Raw genomic sequence first — 8,154 nt, 5'->3', positions numbered from 1 at the left:
ATACATTTCTGTGAATATATTAAAAACCATTGAATTGTACACTTTAAATGGGTGAATTGTATGGTATGTGAACTATATCTCAATAAAGGTGTCTAAGAGAAAAAGCAGGGTACAGAACATTGTATATAACAGGCTAATTGTATCAGAAAAGAGGGAGGGAGGTTACCAAATATTTCAGCACAAAATGCTTATCTATGCATAATATTTCAGGCAGGACATAGGAGACAATATATTTATTGTCTCCAAGGAAGAGAACTGGTGGCTGAAGGACATGTTTGGAGGAAACTTCACCTTACATTATCTTTTTGTACTTTTTGAATTTATATCTTGTGCTATATTATTAGGCAGATTTACCATGAAGCTAATGAAGCTTAAGTTTTGGGGCCCCTCACTTGCATGGGCTCTTCATAAGGCCCCAAGAGGGGCCCTAATAACATATTTACGTGGTCATATGTGTTTGTAAAAATCCCCAAAATGAGATGTGTTAACTTCAATAGCTAACCTTGCTGTTTCTTTCCACTCCAAATTCCCCTCCTTTACTTCTCCTTTTGTGTGATGTGTGGGAAGGGAAAAGAGGGAATCTGGCTGTAAACATTTTGGGGAAATGGTTAAGGGAAAGTAGACTAAAGAGACACTTTTTGTTTGGGTTATGTGGATGGCAGTCACTTTCATATACAGCAAAATTATTGCTAGTTGACCTGGTGTAGAAATAACTTCCAGAAATATTATCTTATTATCCACTATGCCAACTCATCTGGCATTGCAATAAGAAGGTGGAGGGATGGACCTTGAATTTAGACATAGGTAGGCAGAATGATGGGTCCCCAAAGATGTCCCATGTCTTAATTCCAAGAACGTGTAAATATGTTATGATACATGGTAAGGGAGAATTAAGGTTGCACAGGGAATTAAAGTTGCTAATAAGATGATCTTAAAATAAGGAGATTATTGTGGATGATCTGGATGGGCCTAATGTAAGTTTAAAGGGTCCTTAAATATGGAAGAGGGAGGCAAAAGAGTCAGTGTCAGAGTGATGCAACGTCAGAAAGACTCAACTGGCCATTACTGCCTTTGAAGATAAAAAGGGACCATGAGCCAAGGAATAAGGTGGAGTCTGTGGAAGCTGGAAAAGGAAAAACAACACCAACCAACCAAAAGCAAAATCTCCCCTGGAACTTCCAGAAGAGATGCAGCCCTATTGACACCTTGATTTTAGCTAAGTGAGACCCATCTTGGACTTCTGACCTCTAGAACTGGAGATAATAGAAGTGTGTTGTTCTGGGCTGGGGTGGGTAAATTTGTGGTAACTTGTTACAGCAGCAATAGGAAACTAATATACAATGTAACTTACTTTAATGAAACATGAGAGTGACATTTAATTGCCAGTGTGAGACACCACCACACTCCCTTTGACTTGCCACCATTGTAAATTTTTGTAGATGATAAAGATGGAGTCTCATTCAACTTGAGTTCCTGAATGAGGATGAGTGATCCAGCATGGACATGTAATATGAATAAGGAAAAAAATCTTTGTTTTTAAGCCACTGAGATTTCAGGATTTTGTTGTTGTTGTTGTTACTGTGGCATAACCTAACCTATCCTAATTGACTGGCCCTTGAAGGAAGGAATCATACGACCAAGTGGTTATTTTCACTATATAAAAGGGGGATAAGGGTGGTTGTTTCAGCTTCTGGTAAATACTGCATCCTCATTAAAAGGAACAGTTGTATAATAAATGAGGCAATGAAAAGTGTTGTACTAGTGAATTATTTCACAATTAAAGTGGGAGAGAAAGCCACTCAAAATCCTTAAGGCTTATGCAAACATGATTGATGCATTTCACTTTATTTTTGAATAGGTAATACTTGGGGATAGGTACATGTTGACTGAAAATTTTCATAATACTTCCTTCCTTAGAATTTCATAGTGTATATTATGTGACTACTTTTTTTTTTTTTTTCCCGTTACGCGGGCCTCTCACTGTTGTGGCCTCTTCCGCCACGGAGCACAGGCCCCGGACGTGCAAGCTCAGCGGCCATGGCTCACGGGCCCAGCCACTCCGCTGCATGCGGGATCCTCCCAGACTGGGGCACAAACCCGCGTCCTCTGCATCGGCAGGCGGACTCTCAACCACTGCGCCACCAGGGAAGCCCGTGACTACCTTTTTATATGACAGCGATTTTGTAATATATCCTACGGGAAATGGAAAGAGAATTCAGTCTTTGTTCTAGAGTGGTTGATGAAAATTTATTTTTTGCTATTGAAGATAATTTAAAAAGTTCTGGCATCACAAAGTAAAGATATTTTCAAGTAAATGTTTAGGGTGGCAATCAAATTTGACACAACTTCTATGAAGTTTTTTTTCATAAATGAGCTGTCAGATTTCAGGGCATTTCAAAATTTTCTTGTGCAATGACTAATTTTAAATACTCAATAACCAGTTTTTCACCAATATCCTTGTCATAGTGACATGAATTTTGTGTTATCTTTGTAGATGTCACTATTTTGTGTCAAATCAGCAAGAAATTTTAAAATTTCCTATTGTGTTCTTATAATTCACTCTTCTTTAATTGTATTATCAGTCCATAAGTCTACTACTTTTATTAAAATTTTCTCTTATGAATTACTGCTTTTGTATGATCTGAAAATATGTTAAAATTTGCTACTCAAGGGCTCCCCTGGTGGCGCAGTGGTTGAAAGTCCGCCTGTCGATGCAGGAGACACGGGTTCTTGCCCGGGTCCGGGAAGATCCCGCATGCCGCAGAGCGGCTGGGCCCGTGAGCCATGGCCACTGGGCCTGCGCGTCCGGAGCCTGTGCTCCGCAACGGGAGAGGCCACAATAGTGACAGGCCCGCGTACTGCAAAAAACAAAAAACAAAAAACAAAAAAACCCAACTTTCTACTCAATGTCAGGATTTTTATTCGTTTATATGCTCTTTTAAAAAATAATTTTTGGGGCTTCCCTGGTGGCACAGTGGTTGAGAGTCCACCTGCCGATGCAGGGGACACAGGTTCGTGCCCCGGTCCGGGAAGATCCCACATGCCACGGAGCGGCTGGGCCTGTGAGCCATGGCCACTGAGCCTGCACGTCCGGAGCCCGTGCTCCGCAACCGGAGAGGCTGCAACAGTGAGAGGCCCGCGAACCACCCAAAAACAAAACAAAACAAAAAATAATTTTTGTTTCATATTCTATTAGTTTTTATCTGAATTTCTCCTTGGTTCCTTTTCTTTAAGAAAAAAACCAACTTTATTGAGGTATAAGTAACATAAAATAAACTGCACATTTAAAAAGTATAATTTGATAAGTTTTTATATATGCATATACCCGTGAGGCCATCACCACAGTCAAGAGAATGATCATATTCTTCACCTCCAAAAGATTCCTCTTGTTCCTTCATCAAATATGTGCTTTACAAAGATTTTCTCCCAGTCTTTTCATTATCTTAGCAGTGTCTTTTTAAAAGCACAAGTTTTATAAATTATGTTGAAGTTCAATTTATTTATTTGTTCTTTTCTTGATTGTGCTTTTGGTGTTGTACCTAAGAAATCTTTGCCTAACATACAGGTCACAAGATTTTCTCTTATTTTTCTTCTAGAAGTTCTACAGGTTTTTCATTTAGGTCTACAATCCACCTCAAGTTATTTTCCATATGTAGTGTGAGGTATGGATTCAAGTTCATTTTTTTGCATATGGATGTCTAATTGTCCCAGCACCACTTGTTAAAAGGCTATCCTTTCTCCACTACATTGCCTTTGTAACCTTAAAACATTTTTTATATTTACAGAAAAGTTGCAGAGGTAGTACAGACAATTCGGTCACTGAGTTTCCCCAATGTTAATTTCTTAGATTTGACAAATGAACTAGAGTTACGTTAAGATGTTGACATTAGTAGATTACTATTAACTAAATTCTAGGCTTTATTTAGATCCCTCTAGTTTTTCCACTAATGTCCTTTTTCTGTGCCACGACCCAACACAGGATACCACATTACATTTGTTTTCATGTCTTATGTTTTCTTCTTCTTTCACATAAATCAAATAAAAATGCACTAGACCAAAGTCTTAAACACAGACAAGAAAGAACGTTAAGTGTTATTCTGAAGTGCTAATAGTTGTGGATCTTAAAATTTTAAAGCAAAACAGAGAATTTCTTTTCAGAGGTCAGGATGAACAGTGGCATTCTTAAAAAACAAATATTTCATAGGAATCATCAAAATAATTGCTGCTTTTAATCCATGAGCATTTGGGAAAATACTAAAATGAGAAAAGCTCATTTAACATTTATCCAAAACACTTTATTAGAAATTAATTTTAGGGGCTTCCCTGGTGGCGCAGTGGTTGAGAGTCCGTCCGCCTGCCGATGCAGGGGACATGGGTTCGTGCCCCGGTCTGGGAGGATCCCACATGCCGCGGAACGGCTAGGCCCGTGGGCCATGGCCGCTAAGCCTGCGCGTCCGGAGCCTGTGCTCCGCAGCGGGAGAGGCCACGACAGTGAGAGGCCCACATACCGCAAAAAAATAAAAAAAATAATAATAAAAATAAAAAAATAAAAATTTTTAAATGGGAAAATATGTATAAAATTAGCTGGTAAATAAGTCAAACAGCAAGTAATAGTCCATTATTGGAGATTTTATTTCAGATATGACAGCCCTGACCAATTATTGATTTTTGTGTAATATGGTTATTATAGAAAACCTTATGAATGATTTTTAACTTTCTTGTCAACTATAAACTAGCTATGACTTTATTCAAGAAAGTGAAGCAAGTTTTGGATGATTTGAATTTGTCTGTGAATGACATTTCTGGTCAGCTGTATGATAACAAAGCTGTAATGAAAGATGTGAACAAAGCATTCTTTTAAAACATGAACAAGTACACAATATGTGCTCTGTCTAGTTTCTTTAAATTCATTGGAGAAAATGTCGCTTCCTCACTACCAGGCTGTGTTGACTTGGATTCAACATTTTGCAACTATTATTTGTGTTCTTTTCAGGTTCATCTGGCAGATGAAGTATTTTTAAACATACATGCCAACTTAGAAGATCTGCCCATAATAAAGCTGTTCAAACTTTGCAACACGGGTTCAAAAACATACTAAGGACTCTAAAACAAATTTTTAAAGATTTGGAGAGAAAACTCACAATAAAGAAGGTGCAACATGTTTTTTCCTAAAAGTTGATAAAGCTCAAATAAACCATTAAAATTTTTAAACAATCATAAGATTATAGGAAAGTTGAAATAATATTATAAAGAACTGTTTTCCCTGAATCATTTGAGAATAAATTGCTGAACTGATACCCATCATGTTAGGTGTATTCTTACAACCAAGGACATTCTCCTACATAACCACAATCAAAATCAGAGAATTAACACTTATACTTTACTACCAACTCAGACCCTATTCAAGTGTTGATAATTATCCCAATAATGTGTTTTAGAGCAAAAGAATCCAGTTTACCATCACACATTGACTTTGTCATGTCTCTATGGTCCTTTTAGGCTAGAACAGTTCCTTATAGTCTTTTCTTGACTTTTATGACCTTGACCATTTTGAAATCATAGTAATTTACTTTGTAGAAATGTCCCTCAATTTTGGTTTGTCTGATTTTTCCTCACGACTAGATTCAGATTGTGTATCTTTGCCAGGAATATTGCAGATACTAGGCTGTGTTCTTTTCAATGCATCCTATTAGATAGCACATGGTTTCCATTTGTCCCATTACTGATAATAATCACTTTGATCACTTCAATTAAGGTGTTTCTACAAGGTACTTCCACTGTAAAATTAATGTTTTCCCCTTTATAATTAGCAAGTACTTTGTGTGGAGATATTTGAAACTGTGCAAATATCCCATTCCTTATCAATTCACCCATAACTTCAATTTGTTTATATCTGTATAAGCTCACACTTATTTTTACAATATGTTAAAATCTTTTATTATCACTTTTTTGCAATTAAAAAAATGGTGGTAAAATACATAATATAAAATTTAACCTCTTAACCTTTTTTTTTTTTTTTTTTTGCAGTACATGGGTCTCTCACTGTTGTGGCCTGTCCCATTGCGAAGCACAGGCTTCAGAGACGCAGGCTCAGCGGCCATGGCTCACGGGCCCAGCCGCTCCGCGGCATGTGGGATCTTCCCGGACCGGAGCATGAACCCGTGTCCCCTGAATCGGCAGGTGGACTCTCAACCACTGCGCCCCCAGGGAAGCCCCTAACCTCTTAACCATTTTTAAGTGTACAGTTCAGTAGAGTTAACTGTATTCACAACATTCATTGTTGTGTAATAAGTCTCTAAAACTTTTTCATGAAAAAGTAAAACTCTATATCCACCAAAAAACAACTCTCCATTTTTCTCTCCCCCAAGCCCCTGGCAGCCACCCTTCAAATTTGTTTCCATGATTTTAATAGGAAATTTGGAATCATAATTTTGACTGGGGACTAAACTAGATGTTTCGTGATAGTGGAATAATACAGTATTTGTCCTTTTGTGACTGGCTTATTTAACTCAGCATAATGTCCTTAAGGTTCATCCATGTTGTAGCATGTGACAGGATTTCCTTCTTTTTTTAAGACTGAATAGTATTCCATTGCATGAATGAAACGCACTTCACTCATCTGTTGATAGACATTTGGGCTGCTTCCACTCTTCGATATTGTGAATAATGCCGCAATGAACATGGGTGTGTGAATATTTCTTTAAAATCCTGCCTTTCAATATTTTTGGATATATACTTAGAAGAGGGGTTGCCAGATCACATGGTAGTTCTATTTTCAGTTTTTTAAGGAACTTTCATGCTGATTTCCACAGTGGGTGAACCATTTTACATTCCTGCTGAAGGTACACAAGGATTCCAATTTCTCCACGTCCTCACCAACACTTATTTCATTTTTTGTTTTGGGGTTTTTTCTTTGATAGTGGCCATCTTAGTGGGTATGAGGTGGTATCTCATTGTCAGCTTAATTTGAATTTCTCTAGTGATTACTGATGTTGAGCATCTTTTCATATGCTTGTTGGCCATTCTTTGAAGAAATGTCTGTTCAGGTCCTTTGCCCATTCTTTAATTGGGTTGTTTTGTTGTTGAGCTGTTAAGAGTTCTTTGTATATCATAAATATTAACCCTTTATCAGAAATATGATTTACAATTTTCTCCCATTCCATAGTTACCTTTTCACTCTGTTATTTATTTTCTTTAACGTGTAGAAGTTTTTAGGTTTGATGTGATCTCACTAATCTGTTTGCTTTTGTTGCCTGTGCTTTTGGTGTCATATCCAAGAAATCATTGCCAAATCCAATGTCATCAAGTTTTTCTCCTATGTTTTCATCTAGGAGTTTTATAGTTTTAGGAGGAGACAAGGATTGAATACAGTTTTCAGAGGGAACATGGCCCTACCTACATCTAAATTTCCAAATTCTAGGCCTCAGAACTGTGAGTCAATACATTTATTGTTTTTCTGGTGCATTGTTACAGCAGCGCTAGGAAACAAATACAGAGGGTGTCTCCCCTGCCCCCTTGTTGCTCTGGCTGGTTTCTAGAAGGTAGAAGAACTTTGGATCTAAACTGTCATCAAGTTCACTGCCCACTATTATTCTCTACTTTTACAAAAGAATTCTGTTACTAGAATTGCTTACATGATTTCCCAAAAAAAGACTGGGTCCTAATTCCATATGCTAACTCACAAATTATCCTGAATAAATAAATATATATATATAATGAGTATATTCGTACATGAAGGCAAATGAACTTCTCCATAGCAGAAGTGTGACTGCAATAAAGCTATTGAGTTACTGTGAGTTTGTGTCCTTGTCAAGTACTTGCATTGTTAGAAAAAAAGGGAAGCTCCATTGTTAGGACTGTGGAGGCCTTAATGAGGTCACTGTTCCAGACTTTGATATACTCTCACTTTTCCCTGACCAGTTAGTAGCTTACTGGAGGGTGGGTATTTTGTAAAAATGTGTGCTCCCTGGGAGCTTCAACTTTATATAAGGCAACAAGTGGAAGATGGCCTTTCAAATGTGACTTGGCCATTCCTGAATATTCATCATGACACTCAGTTTGTGTGAGACCCCCGACATCCACTGATTAATAACAACATCTTCCAGCTACTTTCCCATTTCTTTGCTCTTTACAACAATACTTTTAAAAACTATC

The sequence above is a fragment of the Mesoplodon mirus genome, assembly GCF_964341445.2.
Source record: "Mesoplodon mirus genome assembly, chromosome: 11".
In the NCBI taxonomy this organism is placed as follows: Eukaryota; Metazoa; Chordata; class Mammalia; order Artiodactyla; family Ziphiidae; genus Mesoplodon; species Mesoplodon mirus.
Note: the sequence above shows the minus strand (reverse complement) of the source record.